Source organism: Peromyscus leucopus, chromosome 10 (genome assembly GCF_004664715.2).
Source record: "Peromyscus leucopus breed LL Stock chromosome 10, UCI_PerLeu_2.1, whole genome shotgun sequence".
Taxonomy (NCBI): domain Eukaryota; kingdom Metazoa; phylum Chordata; class Mammalia; order Rodentia; family Cricetidae; genus Peromyscus; species Peromyscus leucopus.
The window spans coordinates 60046596-60064650 of NC_051071.1; the positions used below are offsets into that span (position 1 = coordinate 60046596).

General features: G+C 44.2%; 1 protein-coding gene across 3 annotated transcripts in view; it reads right to left on the bottom strand.

Annotated features, from left to right (window-relative positions):
- Positions 1–18055, bottom strand: part of Fryl (FRY like transcription coactivator) — a 242412-nt gene that overhangs the window by 172645 nt on the left and 51712 nt on the right. For all 3 annotated transcript variants that reach the window (XM_037209095.1, XM_037209091.1, XM_037209094.1), the window contains one exon: positions 2200–2326. The gene's annotated coding sequence lies outside the window, so the exon portion shown is untranslated. The remainder of the gene's footprint in view (positions 1–2199; positions 2327–18055) is intronic.

Sequence of the window (18055 nt, forward strand, 5' to 3'; positions counted from 1 at the left end):
ACGGAGCAGAGTCGTCCCTACAGCTATTGGGAAATGGCTGTACAATAAAAGCAAACCGATGTCTGATGTGAGTCAGTTTCCTGTCTCTAACTCCTTGACCACAGGACTTCAAGGGTCAATGACTCTATTTCATCCATCAAAAAATACTGCTCGAAGGTCCCTCGTGGTTAATTTTAATTTAGGATGAGGTCGCAAAGAATATTTAAGGGTAACGTAACATCCATCTAGGAGGCTGGGAATGTAGTTCAGGTAATTGAGTGCTTGCTTGCCCCCTATGCACGAGGCCCTGAGTTCAACCCCCAGGACGATAAAACCACACGTGGTGGAATACGCCCATAATCCCCCAACTCAGGAGGTGGAGGCAAAGTTCAATGCTATCCCTGGCTACACAGCGAATTCAGGGCTAACCTGGGATTCATGAGACCCCGTCACACAAGTGGGGGCAGGGTGGGGGAATTTCTGTCTAGGTGAAAACAGGGAAGGAAGACTTGAATATCTTTCCCTAAAGCAGTACTGTACCTACCAGAAAAACCCCTGACTTTTATAAAATGTTTCTGAGAAGCACATTCTCTCTCCAAGCTTCCTCTGACCCGAAAAGGAGAACAAAATTATCATCTCATTCACCCAATCACCACAAACCAGGGGGAAAAAAATGTCATGACTATAAACCGTTAGGCTTCCCACCCTAAAAATCCCCACCGCCTGCAGGTGTTCTTTTCTTGTGTTCGCTTTGTGAATAGGACCACGGTCTTCACACGGGGCGTCTACTGTTTGCCTTGGGCCCCTTCGCCCGGTTCTTATCTGAGGAGCCCCACCACGCTCAGGCCAGACAGGAAGTTGTCCTAGTGTTTGCTCAAGACACACGGGACCCACCTGCTGGGTCACCATTAACCCCCGCATTCACTTTCACGTCTCAGAAAGGAAGGGGCTGAGGTGCAGAAGGCCGAGCATTGGGAGCCACGGAGGAGGCAGACCTCCAGGTTTCCTTTGTCCCTGGTGTTTGCCTGGCAGTTTCTACGATGGTTTGTGCGAGGCACAAGGACTCTGAGATGTGCCTCTGTCTCCAGCTCGTCTCCTATTTAAGAAGAGGAACCGGTTCTCCCTGCAGGGTGGGGGGCACAGGGCTCTTTTGAATGGTTCTGCTTCCTCGGTCCAATCTGCTTCTTGCGCTGACCCCTAATAAACAGCCTGGAAGCTACACCAGCAACCTGAAAACCTGCCCGGAGGAAGACGCGGAGCAGAGGGGACAGCATGACATTCCGGTGACAAGACCGTATCCACCACTACTGTCTCGGTCTGGAGAGAAAGATCACAGAAACCCATTCGCTTGGTGCGTCTGAGCATTTTGAGTAATTCTCATACCCTGACTGTGTCAACTGTTTGTATCTTAAATGTTTTCCAGTAGGAGCTGGAGGGATGGCTCAGTGGTCAACAGCACTGGCTGCTCTTTCAGAGGGCCTGGGTTTGACTTCCAAGCCACCACTTGGCAGCTCACGGGCACTTCTAACTCCAGTACTAGGGGATCTGATGCCCTCTTCTGGCCTGCATGAGCACCAGGCACACACATAGTATGGACACGCACGCAGGCAAGACACCTATACACATAATAAAAAAAAATACAATAAAATAACAATAATTTTGGGCGGTGGGGCGCACGCCTTTAATCCCAGGACTCGGGAGGCAGAGCCAGGCGGATCTCTGTGAGTTCGAGGCCAGTCTGGGCTACAGAGTGAGTTCCAGGAAAGGCGCAAAGCTACACAGAGAAACCCTGTGTGTGTGTGGGGGGGGGGATTTTAAAAACTGTGTAAGCCTCCCAAATGTCCACATCCTTAAAATTTGATCACTAATTTAGTGATTGAAAGTTAGAGACTAGTGGGAAGGAATCACGTCATTGGGGAGTTGTTTTTGGAAGGAACTATGGGATCCTACACACACACACACACACACACACACACCTTTGCTTCCTGGACACAGGTCTAAAACAATGAGACACTAATTCACAGACCAGAACTTCCAAAACCATGAGCCAAAATCAACCTCTTCATAAACAAGTGAATCATGTCAGGTGATGGAACATGATTAACACAGAAACCGTAATCAAAGCTGGAAGCTGAAAAGCAGCATTAAAAAAAAAAAAACAAAAAAAACTCTTCCTAGACCTTAGCCATTCTTAACTTGTAGTATTTACTGTGATCTTACCGTAGGGCCACGCCAGACTAAGTTCTTGGTGGAGACATGGAGCATCTAATCCTGCATGACGCTCAAGCAGTTTGGAGAATTAGCATTTGGAGGTTAACTGCCCAGATTCAAATAAATGGCTTCGTCTCTGAAGAAAAAAACAAAACACAACATTTGCCGGTCAGGGATGTGGATAATAAGAATACCTTTGTGTTAATTCGAATCCACCCTCACTGGAACAATCATTCACCCAGTGCTCCTATCTCCTCCAATATGACACATTACTTATTTTTTCTTAAACTATGCAAACGGTGCAACCAGTGTAAAATGATTGAGAATGATAGAAAGGCCTGCCTCCGGTATGCCCAACTGCAACAATTGGCTGGCAGAGTATCACCTCTCACTCACAGCTTCATACCCCACCCATCCTCCAGATTATTCTGCAGCAAAAAGGCAGACATCCAAGCATTTCACGTGTAGATAATTCAGTACACCCCACTCTAAAACAAAGGCAGCCCATTCAAGTACCTACGATATACTAACATCAACTACCGAACGTTGCTCGAATTTCCAAGCGTCTTTCTACCCACCTGTTCTAACTGTTAAACAGAATCCAGACAGGTGGCAGGTGTATCACTCAGGTCTGCTTTAATCTATACTTTTCTCCCCCTTCTTTCCGAAGTAATGATTTCATAAACCAATCGCTGACCTCATACATACACCAACATCTTTTTCAGTAACAGGTTTAACACACTGTCGTTGTACTCGTTAAAATACACCATTGCCAAACAGCTCGTGTGCCTACCAGGCACCATACTTAATGGATCTAATTTAGGATGTGTATTTTTCAAAATCTTATTATAGTGACCGACAAGACCTTTGGACAACGCACTACTGTGCATATCTGCAATTCTCTAAAAGTTGCTAAAAATGAAGCCAATGACCACAATGTCCTTTCACCATTTGTAAGAACTCAGGTGTGGTCACAGGCATTCCATGTTTCACTGCCATTGAGAGTCATGGCACTTTTCAATAGTTATATGGGCCAGTTCTCTCAGTTTAAATCATAGCTATTTTTTTTTCTTATTAGTGAAATTAATAACCAACCCAAAAGAAAAAAGGATTAACTCTGACATGCTATTATTGGACTCTCAACTTGAAATTCCTTTAGTCAAGTTATAAAAATACAGCATTCCATTTACTAAGAAGCATGGTCAACAAGACCACAGCAAAGGCCACACACACACACACACACATTTTATATATATATATATATATATATATCATATATGAGGGCGGAGTTAGCCACTAGTTAACCATAGAGGTCTGTAGGTCTGTACAGAGAGGAGACAGGAAGTTATAAGGCAGGGCAAAGAAAGGATCTTGGCCCTTTTTGGACGGGGGAAATGGAAGAGGTAGAAAGTCATTGGTGGCTACTCCCCTGCTTGTCTGATCTTTCAAGTTTTTACCCCGATATCTGACTCCTGATTTTTATTAATAAAGATTAATTAGATTAACACTTCAGTATCACACTCTTTAATAATCAGAATCATTGAGACTTGCTGAAAAGGTTGTTTCCATCAAGCATTTCTGAATCTGTTAGAGAGAGAGAGAGAGAGAGAGAGAGAGAGAGAGAGAGAGAGAGAGAGAGAGAATCCAGGCTGGGTATGGTGTCGTACACCTTTAGTCTCAGCACTTGGGAGGCAGAGGCAGGCAGATGTCTTTAGTTCAAGGCCAGACTGGTCTACAGAGTGAGTTCCAGAATAGCCAGGGCTAGAAAGACCCTGTCCCCCAAAAAAAGGAATGAAAAAGGAAAAAAAGATACCCACACTTCTGCCATATTCTTGATAATTTCCTTGCCTTTGGATCATGGCATCTTTTCTCCCTCGAAGTACATAAAACCCATATTACAAACTCTATCTTACTGGTACGGCCACACACCAAGATTTAAAGTGGGTTTTGCCTTCTCTTTCAGGACAACTCACAGAACTGACGACTGTCAGGGTAAAAAGTTGGAGGACCAATACAGCTGCGGACCCAGCGAGATGGCGGAGTGGGAAAGAGCTTGCCCTGAGAGCCTGAAGGCCTGAGCTGGATCTCTAGGGTGACGGGCAGAACCAACTCCTCCACGGAGCTGGCCTGTGACCTCCACATGTGTGAGGCGGCACACGTGCCCATCACAGACACACTCACAAATAACAAATTAAAACTGGGGGGAAGGGGAAATAAACCCAACCTAGAGAGCCCTCGAGGACTGTACCGTGAGGATGGGGCTCTCATGCCGCCTCCCTCCTGGATGGTCTGCTCTTCCCACGCGGCAAGCTTTCCCAGTACTCACTCGCCATCACCAGCTCTCATATCCAGCACTGTCCCCTGAAGCCTCGCTCCAGCACCTTCAGCAGACATGCCACCTTCCGCCCTCAATTTCTCACTTTTGAACCAAGAGATAAAATGTGTGATTGCCCAGGAAAGATTTGGTTAGTATTTCTCTGGGTTTCCTTGGCAGTTGTATTTTTTTTTACCAGGACTGGGGGTGGGGGAGATGTCTATATCTAAGGTTTTTTAGATTCTGATTTTTTTTGGGGGGGGGCAGCTTTTCTGCATGTCAATCAGCTTTTCCTCATCTCCCTACATACCATTTCATGTGGGATTCACTGACATGAAGAACTTTTTTTTTCCCATAAGAAAAGTAATTTTTTTTTTCTTTTTTGGTTTTTCGAGACAGGGTTTCTCTTGTGTAGCTTTGCGCCTTTCCTGGAACTCACTTGGTAGCCCAGGCTGGCCTCGAACTCACGGAGATCCACCTGGCTCTGCCTCCCGAGTGCTGGGATTAAAGGCGTGCGCCACCACCGCCCGGCTAAGAAAAGTAATTTTTACTATTACTTTTATCGTGTCGCTTTTGAGACAGTGAAGGTCAGAAAGGTTATGCTAACTGTCCATGCTCAAGCTGGACATGAGATCGGTGCCCTGGCTTTTTTAATTTTAAAAGGTCAAATAGAGGAGGCCAGTTGGTATTTGACAGACCTAAAGTGAATTCTGTACACAGCCAAGGGACAGAAGGCTTGAGAGGCGTGACTTTCACCTACAGGGGGGGCAGGGGGGAGGGGCGCAGGGACACGCTTTGATCTGCAGTAAATAAAGACCACAGCGGCCCAAATACAGTCCCCAGGCCCAGGCATGCTGCACTTAAATCCAGGAACTAGAGTGGACCTCCGGGCGACACTCTAAATCTCCTTTTCTTTTCCAAAACAATTCCTGAAATAATTACAGCACAAATGCCAGAGATTTAATGATCTTCATTTTCGTGAGACATCTGAGGTATGTCTCCATGATACACATTCATGTAGGAAACCATAAGCTAAAGTAATTAGAGCAAAAAAATGGACAGGGAATGAAGCGGAGGGCTGTTCATTAGCATACCCTGAGTATTTGTGTGCTTGGAATATGTCAAAATGTGGAGCGGGAAATAGGGGTCTTCAGCACATGGTAGATTTGGGCTCAATGTTAAGGGGCAACTTGATTATTTACTGTTAATGAGAAGTCTGCCTCATGAAGGATTTAGAATCCCTGCTGACAGGAATACTGGCTGGAGAGATGGCTCAGCCATGAAGAGCAAGTGTTGCTCTTATGGAAGACCAGGGTTCAATTCCCAGCACCCACGAGGAGACTCACAACCATCCAGAACTCCAGTTCTTGGAGACCCAAAGCCCTCTTCTGACCTCCAGAGGCACCAGGCACACATGTGGTGCGGAGATATACATGTGAGCAAAACATGGAAATGTACATATAAAAATAACATGGATAAATCCTTAAAGAAATATTGTAGAAATCACTAGCATTCCTATACAATGTTACGGAAAGAATTACCCCATCGGGTTACAAAAAAGGATTAGGGTAAATTACTTGGATGATTCCAACTTGAAAATCTAAATTTCACTTCCAATGTATTTTATATTGTTCTTGAATACCAACCACGTGATAATCTAGAACTGCATTATGCTTCAACCAAAGACAGAAATGCATCGCAAGACATCAGATCTGGCCTACCATTAAAATTATTCCGTGGCCTTGCAAGGTCTCATAAAATGATGAAAACCAAACAGAACAAAAAACGAGGGGGAAGGAGAGATGGCTGGGAGGTTAATGGCCCTTACTACTCGTCCAGGGACCTGGGTTCAATTCCCAGCACTGGCAGCTGTAACTCCAGCCCCAAGGGCTCTGCCGCCTTCTTCTGGCCTCCACAGGCACATGACAGACACACATACCCATAATTAAAAATAGAAACAAATCCCTTTTCCAAGTGATATAAGCCCTCCGACAGAGTTTGAGAGTAAGGAGGCATCAACGCTCACATCCAGTTACAACTGTCAAAGTTCTTACCTGTGACATCCAAACCATTTACGGAAAACATGAACAGCAGCAAGCTGTTTGATCCAATGACTGCATAAAATATAAAGTGCCCACTCACAAATAATTAAGGGGGCAATAAGCACATCCTGTGAGCTGACTGGTAAGAAATTGTAAAGATGAAAATTTTATGGCAGCTTTGACACCCATTTAATTGCCAAAGAAAAATAATGACTCTATAAAACTATTACTGATTGTATCACAATTCAAACTTCTGGTCACTTTTGGTCTAATTATTTAGAAATGCTATGGTTTTCATAACTTTTTAAAAAGGTTATCTCTTTCTATTTTTATGAGCATTAATGTTTTGCCTGTTACGTATGTCTGTGTGAGGGTGCCGGGTCTCCTGGAACTGGAGTTACAGACAGCTGTGAGCTGCTGGGAATTGAACCTGGGTCCTCTGGAAAAGCAGTCAGCGCTCTTAACCACTGAGCCATCTCTCCAGCCCCGGGTTTTTATAAGTTCTTTAAAGTGGGTTTATATTTAAAACTCTGAATTACTTTATCACCTCCCATCAGGTTACGTTTATTGTGTGTGTGTGTGTGTGTGTGTGTGTGTGTGTGTGTGTGTGTGGACAACTTTCAAAGTAGGTCCCCTCCTTCCACCATGGGGGTCCTTGAGATCCAATGCAGGCTGTCAGTCTGGCAGTGAGCACCTGGACCCACTGAGCTCTCTTGCTGGCCCCCAAATTCTAATTTGAAAGAAGAAGGGAACAAACCGTACTGGATATAATCTCAGATTGTATCACACAACCTGCTAAAGATGTTGTATAATGATCTGAGCTGGCGGAACCAGGCAGCACCCCACCCCCGCCCCTCCAAAAAAAAAAAAAAAAAAAAAAAACCTCTAAATCTCCTGCTGACAAAGCAACGTTCTCAGCAGGTAAATTTGTCAACCTTCTGTTGATTTTGCATTTTTTTAGCTAGAACAGCAGTGTCATAGTACTTGATCTAAGCAAAGCAATCAGCAGATTTTCCATTCACAATGTTAGGGAGTTTTCTAGAAATGTTTCATTATTTAACCAAATGAAAACACAACAGTGTACACATTTTCTTAAATGAATACATATTTTTGGTACAATTCTCCTATCATATTTATATGTTGGTACAGGAAAAAAATGTCATGAGATCAAAATATATCAATAAAAATATTCTCTGTGTTCCCACCTAGACTTTAAAAAAAACAAAAAACAAAAAACAAAAAACAAAAAAAAAACCAAAAAAAAAAAACAAGAGAAAACCTTGGAGGTAAATGCAGAAGAATCCTAGTAGACATCAATGCGGAATGTATTTCTAACTCATAAATGTCCTTCTACCTAACTTCTAAAACTCTATGACTACAACTGTACTCCACATAAACTGACAGAAACCACACATCTTTAAGACTAGAACCATCTGTGGAGAATGTGGTGGTGGAAAAATAAAATCAGCCCCTAGAGCAGTGGTTCTCAACCTTCCTAATGCTGCAGCCCTTTCAATACAGCTCCTCATGTTGTGCTGACCCCCACCCATAAAATTATTTTCACTGCTACTTCATAACTGTAATTTTGCTACTGTTATAATTGCAATGTAAATATCTGATACGCAGAATTTCTGATGTGCGACCCCTGTGAATGGGTTGGTACCCAGTGGTCATGGCCCATAGGTCGAGAACCACTGTACTAGAGCGTACCACTTACATTCTTATGAGCATTCAAACCTTCTAAACTTAGCACTGCTTTAGTGCGTGTGAGACAAATGCAGGGAACCAAGTTTGGGTTCTAGCACCCACATCCTATGGCTCACAATCACCTGTAACTACAGCTCTAGGACCTAACACCTCTGACCTCCTCAGGCACTGCATTTATGTGTATATAGCCCCATAGATAACACACACGCACATATATATAAATGAAAGTAATAAAAAAAAACATAGGTGAAAATAATTAAAATACACAATAACCTAACTTTACAGAGTTGAGAACATTTATGATACAACCATCAATTATAAAGCAAAATTCCATCTTTTATGAATGGGGATATGGTTTCCTGGGCAAGAGCACTTTCTATACAAGCAAGAGGATATGAGTTCACATCCACAGTACCACAGAATAGTCTGGCATGGCCACCCATGCCCATAACCCTTGACTTTCGGGGTTGGAAACAGATGGGCCCCGGGAGCTCACCTACCAGCTGGTCCAGCTGAAATGATGAGTTCCATGTTGTCTCAGGAAATAAGGTGGAGAGTCATAGAGAGGGACCCAACACCCTCCTTTCTGCATGCTGGTGCTGGGAGCACACACATGTGTGCGCACAGCCCTGGCAATACTAAAAAACCCTCTGTACACTTACTTCTGATAACCACCACGGACCTTAGCTCCCTAAATTATGCTGTTCATAGAACAGAGTAGCAGCCTCCAAATTTCAACAGACTGTTCTTTCTCTTCCATCCACAATGCTCATGAACTCCTAGCCGGTCCCATTATAATGCAGTAATCTTGCCCTTCCCAGAATAAGCTAATCCTAACCCCTTGAGCTTCCCAGGAAGCCTAACTTTCTGGTTTCATCAATTATTCTCCAAGAAGCTTCAGTTATGTCCCAAACCTACAGTTAAAGTCTCCACAGAAGTTACCCAAGGAGATGCTCGGAGACACACTGAAGAGAAACACAACAAATCCCTACCTTTTCAACAAAAACCATCCTTTTTTTTTTTTTAACTTTTTAAATGTTATTTATTTTGTGTGTACATGCATGCTTGCATTCATATTATGGCACTCATGTGGAGGTCAGAGGACAACCTACAGGGATTGGCTCTCTCCTTCCTCCGTGTGGGCTGACACAGCCCACCGAGGTCCTCGGGTTTGGCAGCACGTGCCTTTTCCTGCTGAACAATGTAGCCAGCCCAAAACTATCAATTAATTAGCCAAACTGTTTTGGTTCTTGCTTGTCACAAAAAGGGGACATGTGATCCACTGAGGTGTGGGAGGGGTATCCCTTCTACTTAAAAATGTAATGGTTGAAACATTCGGGGAGGGGGGTCATTAAGGACCCTAATTTATGTGTACATTTACTGTATCCATAGTTTTAAAAATTAAGCAATGGAACATGGTTTACCTAATTATGTCCCTGCGGTTCAATAATATAAAACACCACAGAAAACTTATGCAAACTTTCAGAAGCATAATTTATATGCTTTTATACAAATACTTTGCAATATGAGTTTTTAATGTCTATGTGAGTTCAGGTGTGTCCATGCCTATAAGTGCATGTGTGTGTGTGAAGTCCAGAAGACAACCTCAGGCCACATCCTCAGAAATGTTATCCATCTCTTGTGATACAGTCTCTCACTGGCCTAGAGCTCATCCATTCAGCCCCAGGGGTCTACCTGTCTCTGCTTCCCCAGCTCTGGGACCACAAGCCACCACACCCAGCTTTGTCACCTCTGGGGCTCGAACTGAGGTCCTCACACTTACATGTTAAGCACTTTCCCGACTGAGTGATCTCAGCCATAAGAGCGCTTCTAGGCTAATCCAACTTTGAAATTAAAAGGAGAGAGCTAAGCATCTCAAGGTCATGCAGCAGGCACTGGCCTCAGCTTAATAAATCTCCCTTCTTCTTTCTGTTTATTGCTTCCAACAAGCCGAGTGAAGTCTAACATCTATAAAAGAAACCAGAAATGCACAAATGCCCACTGAAGATTTAGATGACCTACTTCTCCCAAATTTATTGCACCAAATCAATGTCTCTAAATTCAAAGAAGAAGGACAGTTGTCACCTTCAGTCTCCCCACTTGTATCAAAAGGCTTTAAAAAGTCTATCATCCTTCATCCGGTGATGACATTTCTTGGAGCAAATTCTAGAAAGATAATCATAAATTCACACACAAATTCATTTTAAGGAATGATCACAAAAAGGAACTCTTGCTGGGTCCAGGGGCACACACCTTTAATCCCAGCACTCAGGAGGCAGGGGCAGGCTGGTCTACGTGGCAAGGCCAACAAGGACTACATAAGGAGACCCTGTCTCAACAAATGAGCACCCTTAAACACTGCTGGCAAGAATGTGGAGAAGTCCAGCTACTATGGAAATTGGCATCAAGTTTCTTCAAAAGTTCAAAGCCACCAACTATGTGACCCAGCTACATTAACTTTACCTGAAAGACGACGAGTCATCTACCTCATAGGCATGCTTACCAGGGTCTGCCCAGCAACGCTCACAACAGCTAAGGAACGAAACCAACATAGGTGTCCATCCATAGGAGAATGGAGCAAGAACAGGAGCTGCATACACCATGGGCAGTATTTTTCATCCACACAGAGGATGGTGGTTGATAGACAGAGTGGTTCATCTGCCAACCCTCATCAGAGATGCTGCTCTCTACAGCAGAGGGTGATTAATGCAGAGACTCACAACTGGGCAGAGGGCAGAGAATAAGAGACTACGGAGTTAGTCTGCAAAACAGTTACATTTACATCATAACCTCTCTTCCCAAGGCTCGGGATCATTGTGGGAGAAGGGGGTGGAAAGACTTAAGACCCTAAGAGAGGAGATATCTGCAGGAAAAAACACGGCGTGTGTACACATGAACTCACAGCAGCTGTGACTGTGTGTGGAAAATGGTCCCCTAAAGGAGTGGCACTGTTGCAGCCGGGCGGTGGTGGCGCACGCCTTTAATCCCAGCACTCGGGAGGCAGAGCCAGCGGATCTTTGTGAGTTCGAGGCCAATCTGGGGTACAGAGTGAGTTCCAGGAAAGACGCAAAGCTACACAGAGAAACCCTGTCTTGAAAAACCAAAAAAAACAAGAAAAGAAAAAAACCCTTTAAGAAGGAGTGGCACTATTAAGAGGTGTGTCCTTGAAGAAGTGGGTGTGGCCTTGTTGGAGGAAGTGTGTCGCTATGGGGGCAGGTTTTGAGGTCTCTTTTGCTCAAGCTTTGCCGAGTGTGACAGCCAGCTTACTTCCTGTTGCCTACATATCAACATGCTCCTTCTCCAACTCCTTCTCTAGTACCATGTCTGCCTGCACACTGGTCATGCTCCCCGCCATGATGATAATGGACTAAATCTCTGACCCTGTAAGCTGCCACCTCAATGAAATGTTTTCCAAGAGGTGCAGTGGTCATGGTGTCTCTTCCCAGCAACAGAAACCTTAACTAGCATACACAAGACCAAGCCAGCCCAAATCATGGACGGGGAAGGGCATGAAGTCCTCCCCGCTGACTAACTGAGGAGATACTAGCAACTGAAGGCTGCTGAGGGAGGAGATCAGTCTTCTTCACGGATTCAAAGCTGAGGGGCTCCTCGTGCTCCGGCACATGGTCCTGCACCGACGCACACTAAGTAAACTCAGTGGGTTAAAAGCAGAGCACATGCAGCTGGGAAGGAGAAATGGGGGGGAGCGGGGGAGAGAAGGGGAGAAACCCGAGGCTAGGGGAAGGGAAAGGTCTGATCAAAACACATTACATGCATGTAAGAAATTCTCACACAATAAAAAAGAATGACATGTTTACAGGAAAATGGACGGACAGAACTAGAGGTAATGACACCAAGCAGATGAAGCCATTCCCAGACAGACAACGGCTCAATGTTTCCTCTCATTTGTGGTCCCCAGGTTTCATGTAGACACATAAAATTATACATGTACAGATGGCATAAAAGTAGAAACAAAACTGTCCAGGGGACAAGGGGAGCTAAAGGGGGGGGGAGGAGAGAGGGACAGAGGGAAATACGTGTCAAGTACATTCCATACTTGAACACTGCCTTATATGATCCAGTGTAAAAAAGAAGTTCTTAGGGTATTCAATTTACTGTTCTTCCTAGGGATAATGAAATGCTGCAGTGGTCCAAGCACAAAACAAAGGACCAGCTGGAAGGGGGAAACGGCCATAGTCACAAGACGAAATACATCCAGCTGAATAAATGGAGCCCCACACACTCTGCACTAACACTGCAACTCGCTGTGTGTTTTTAAGCACAAAGAGAAAAAAACAACAATAATAATAATAGTGACTTCCCAGTTCCTGAAGATAAAACTACAATTCCAAGCAATGAGTAGACCCTGAAGGAATGACTCCGTCTTTATGGTTGACTACACTCATTTACTCACCCATAAATAAGAATGGTAAGATCTCTCGGGGCTACTGTGAGAATTAAAAATGAAAAGTACTTACACAGCGCTTGATATGTGGTAAGCGATCTCAGTTTGTTTAACGTATCACAGATGCTATCCACGAGAAAACTTGCAAGAATTCCCCAATAAAGTAATACATGAAAACCTGTCAAGACTCTAACACCGAAGAGGCTAGGGGGATGGCTCAGTGGTTAAAAAGAAGTGGTGGCTCTTGCTGGGGACTAGAGTCTGGTTCCCATCACATGACAGCTCCCGACCATCTGTGACTCCAGCTCAGCTGATCTGATGCCCTCTTCTGGCCCCTGTGGGCCGTATATGAAGGCGAAACACTTAAAAAGACAAATCAGGAAATATTTTCAGAGGTTTTTATCTTGTGTGCATAAGTGTTTTGCCTGCGTGTGTGTGTGTGTGTGTGTGTGTGTGTGTGTGTGTGTGTGTGTGTGTGTGTGTACACCACGCATGGCTGGTGCCCACAGAGGTCAGAAGAGGGAGTCATGACCCTTGAACTGGAGTTACAGAAGGTTGTGAGCCGCCATGTGGTTTGCTGGAAACCTAACCCAAGTCCTCTGAAAACCAGTGCTCTGAACTGCCGAGCCATTTCTCCAGCCCCAAGATATAATACCAATAGTTTAATAGTAATATGTAATCGTTTCACAGTACTATCGGGGTTAACTCTGCTTAAGTTTCTTACACATTAAACACTTTCGACAGAATACCCTGCTTCAATTTCTAGTGGGCACTGAACAATGTTATCTGCACCTTTCTCTACTGTCAGGCTGTAAGCTCCATTCTTCATGGCTGCATGTAATATTGCTGTTTCTTGATTGGCAGTTTGTGTGCACAGTTTTAATTTTCCTCCTCAAAAATGAGTCTTGAAACAGAACTGCTATCTCCAATGGAATGAGATGTCCTTGGCTCTCGTCCCGGACTAACCTGTCTGTGATGCTGGCGCACACTGGCAGCTGAAAAGTGCCGATTTCGCCCCCTTTTTTTTTCACTGTGTGCTATAAAGGCCTCAGCTGGTGTTTTATACATGAGTCTTATTTTTTGGTACAAGTGCTTGTTGAGAATTTCTCGGTTCTGTTTATTCCATTTCAAAGATCTCATTCTTCCCCAGCCAGACTGCTCTGCGGTAATGGCTCTTGCTGCTAAGCCTGACGACGTGAGTTCAAGCCCCTGGCCCACATGGTAGAAGGAGAGACTGGACTCCCACAAGTTGTCCTCCGAATCTCCACGTCCAGGTGCGCGCGTGCACACACACACACACACACACACACACACACACACACACACACACCACGAGGCGATGCAATGAAGATTAATATCTCTCTTTTCCTTCAGATCACTACGGTAGCCCCCTCCCCACTTAAATGTTAGTGTTCCCATGTTTCTATAAATTCTCCTAAAAGGTTAAGATTCTACTTTATCGGCTAAAAGCGGGAGTCCTTGTCTGTTAGGAATCCACGACAACAGTTTTGTTTTGTTGCTCTGTCACACCGAAATACTTACGGATGGAGTGTTATGGCTGAGGCCATACATCAGAATAATCAGGGCCTACAGAAAAGCACGGTGCAGAGACCACAAGACAGTGGTGAGAGCCTGAGCAAGGGCGTGGGCACACCGACGTCCATTCTCCATTTCCTCTCGCCGTCTATGGTTTTTAGCTACATTGCTTTGTTTTGGTTTTTTAATCTTTAAAAGTAGATGTGATGATTTAAATAATGTCTATAAAAACACTTCTACCAAGATCTTCAAAGGCAGATAATTCGATGATTATAAAAAATAAAAAAAAAAAAAAGAATGAGACCAAAACTTATTTAAGGCAAAGTCACAACTGAAGTAAACAACTACAGTTCTTAGAATCTCAACTGCACTTGTCAGTAGCTCCCACAGATAAGAACATACTCCAAGGCCTTTTTCCAAACCATGCCTTCGGCATGCCACGCTGGCTAAGACAGCCTCGGTATTTATTTCGTGCATTGCGGGAGCACAATCATGCCTCTGTATGTGCCCACGTGAACATTTGGTAAGTCACTTTATTATGTAGAAGTATTAAATAGTCTGAATTCTCTTGGTGCCTAAATCACATCTTGGTATCAAGTTGGGCACATCATAAACAACGCTTGCAGAGTCACGGTTTGCAACAACAGAGTTTCGTTTGTATCCGGAGGCACATGAGCTAGGCCAGCATTTAAAAAAGAGGGCAGGAGGAGTCAGCGCAGATCCTTCACCAGGACATGCTGTGGGGAAATATCACCTGACTTGCATATAGAAAGCATCTGACCTTGGAGTCAAGTGATGATGGTGAGGAACTAGGTACCCTTTCTAAGGACAAAGGGAACAGGAGCTGCACCCTGGGGGAGGGGGGGATGGGAGGACAGGAACCAGGGAAGTTTCTCCATTTTAATATATTGAAAGTTTATTCCCAGTATGTTTTCTTTACCAACCTAGTATACGTGTGTACAGGAGGAGGTACCTGGAGCACCCTGCAGGATACTATAATCATCTCTGAATTATTTAGGGGAAAAATGATACTTCCATCGTTCTCCACGAAAACAATTTCCTTAAACTGGCAAGAAGCAGGGGCTAACTCTCCTCCCATTTACTGAGCCAAGGACAGGTTACAGTGGGTGGGATTCAAGGAGCCGGGTGTTTAAACACTGTCCAGAGAGAATGACCTCTAAGGTTTCTTCCCGCTATAAAACCCTGTGGTTCTGGGAAGTGGCTGGGGCCTGAGCTCCACTAAAGGGTGCACACACCAGCTCACATCCCACAGACACTAGCAAAGATGCTCTCCTATAAATAGTCAGGCAGGAAAGAAACATGCGTTGAGTTCAACTGACAATATGCAAACTACACGTAACTGCCAAGGTCTCGCTGCTGAAATACGAGGTGCCCACATACCAGGGAGAGATCAATCATGTTGTGTAAGTTGTGTATTATTTCAAAACTCATAAACAAGCTCTAAAATGTTAAAAATGTGTATTTTATATGTGTGTTCATATAAATCAAAGTGGATGTAATGCACATCCAAAAAAAAAATTCATAAACAAATGTGTCCATAAACGACATATGAACAATTCATTTCACATTATTCTAAATCTCACTCAAACTACTAGCTTTTAGTTTTGATGGTACTATTTTTTTTTCTTGTTTGTTTAATGAAAATTCATTGTTCATGATTTAAAAAAAAAACAAACAAAAATCTAGGCTCAACACAAAAGGAAAAGAGCACATTTTACCATCCAGCTGAGACCTATGGCAGTCTGCAGTCAAGCAGCTCTTAGCTGTCCAGTGTCTCCTGTACCCCGTCATAAAAACAATAGCTGGTTCAGAAACAAACAGAACTTCTCAAGGGCACCAGAGTCGGCCCAGTACACATTAACTTTCAATACTTCATTAGGGTTTAATTTACATAGGGACGGACTCTACTTAAAGGCTTTTGATTTCGGTCCACAATCAAGTGTTTGGTAAAGAACAATAAGATAATTCCTTATAGTTTTATGATACTATAAAAATATGAACATAACATAACATTTCTCCTAGGTCATGATCTCCTGAAAGTTACGATACAAATTGACCTTTCTATAACCTTTCTATGACCTTGACATTTTAAATTAAATTACTTTGAAAAATATCTAGAATTTTACCCAAAAATATGTGATTTCTGGTTTTCAAATGAAGGTCTTTCTGCAACTTCCAAACACTTGTTTTCTATGAGGGACAATTTTAAAACCCAGCTCCAATTGAGTCTCCCTCTCGAAATGTGAATTGTTGTTACAATGTGAAGCACCCTTTAAAAAGCCTCACAGAAAAGCCCGTCAAGAAATGGAAACCTGCCGGGCGGTGGTGGCGCACGCCTTTAATCCCAGCACTCGGGAGGCAGAGCCAGGCGGATCTCTGTGAGTTCGAGGCCAGCCTGGGCTACCAAGTGAGCTCCAGGAAAGGCGCAAAGCTACGCAGAGAAACCCTGTCTCGGAAAAAAAAAAAGAAAGAAATGGAAACCTGCCAGTGATGCTTTCATCCCAGCAGGAGGCAGAGGCAGGTGGATCTCTGTGAGTTCCAAGACAGCCAGGGCTAAGGCAGGGAGGGAGGGAGGGGGAGAGAGGTCCTGTCTCAAAAAAACAAAGATGAAGGAAGGAAGGAGGGAGGGAGGGAGGGAGGGAGGGAGAGAAGGAAGGAAGGAAGGAAGGAAGGATGGAAGGAGAGAAAGAAAGAAAGAAAGAAAGAAAGAAAGAAAGAAAGAAAGAAAGAAAGAAAGAAAGAAAGAAAGAAAGAAAGAAAGAAAGGAGAGAGAGAGAGAGAGAGAGAGAGAGAGAGAAAAGAATCATGTGGATGGGGTGGGGGATATCAAAAACTGTTAAAGAGAAAAGGTACCTTTGGGACAGGGCTGGGAACATAGCTCAGCTGGCAGCCTGCTTTCCAGCATTCACCAAGGCCCTGGCTTGTTCTGATCCCTAGGACCAAATAAACTAGGCAGGTTGGTATCCACATATAACCCAGCAGTTGAGAGATGGAGACAGGAGGCTCAGGAATTCAAAGTCATCCGTGGCCACATCAAGGTCAACCAGGCCCCATGAGAACCTGTCCTTGTTGTTGTTGTTGTTGTTAAGGGCATCTCTGAACTGGCCACTGCCATGGCATTTCCACCAGCCAGAAGCAGTGTGCCTCATAGTCACCAGCCATCCAACGGAGCTCCTAGGATCTACAACAAATGGCAGTTAGCCACACAGGCCACCTTTAAGGGGTCTACAGACAAAAGAGAAGAAAGACATGTATATGTTTCAGGTGCTCTGAAGTTAGGGATACATCTGAGCTATAGTCCTTACAAAAGAGAAAGGTTGGAACGGAGGAGGGGACGGACCGCCTTCCCTGCTCCAAGACTAACTGGAAAACAAGTTACAACTCCAACTCTTCTTGCTTCTAAGTGGAGAGCTAAGAAAGAGATCCATTCTTTTCTTTTCCTCCTCTTAACATATTTTTATTAATTCCTTGAAAATTTCACATACGCATATAGCGTATTTCGATCATATTCACCTCCAAATCCACCCCCCAGCTTCTCCCAGATCCATCTCCCACTCTAAGCGGCGGATTCCTACAAAGCCTTTTAAGTCCCATACTCGGTCGGGCTCAATAAATAGCACTGCCTCACTGGAAGTCTCCCCGGCCCAATTCCCAGTGTGCCTGGCCCTACAGCCAGATGCTATCGTGTACCCCGAGTTACATAACAGCTCTTGGCTCTGCCCTTGCAAGTGGCTATCTGCTACTGCCTCCTCCCCACATTTATGAAAGGAAGTATTGTGCTGGGTACCGATGGTCCCAGTTGATGGTCCCTCCCTAGAAATTTGCAAAAGATAATAAGTC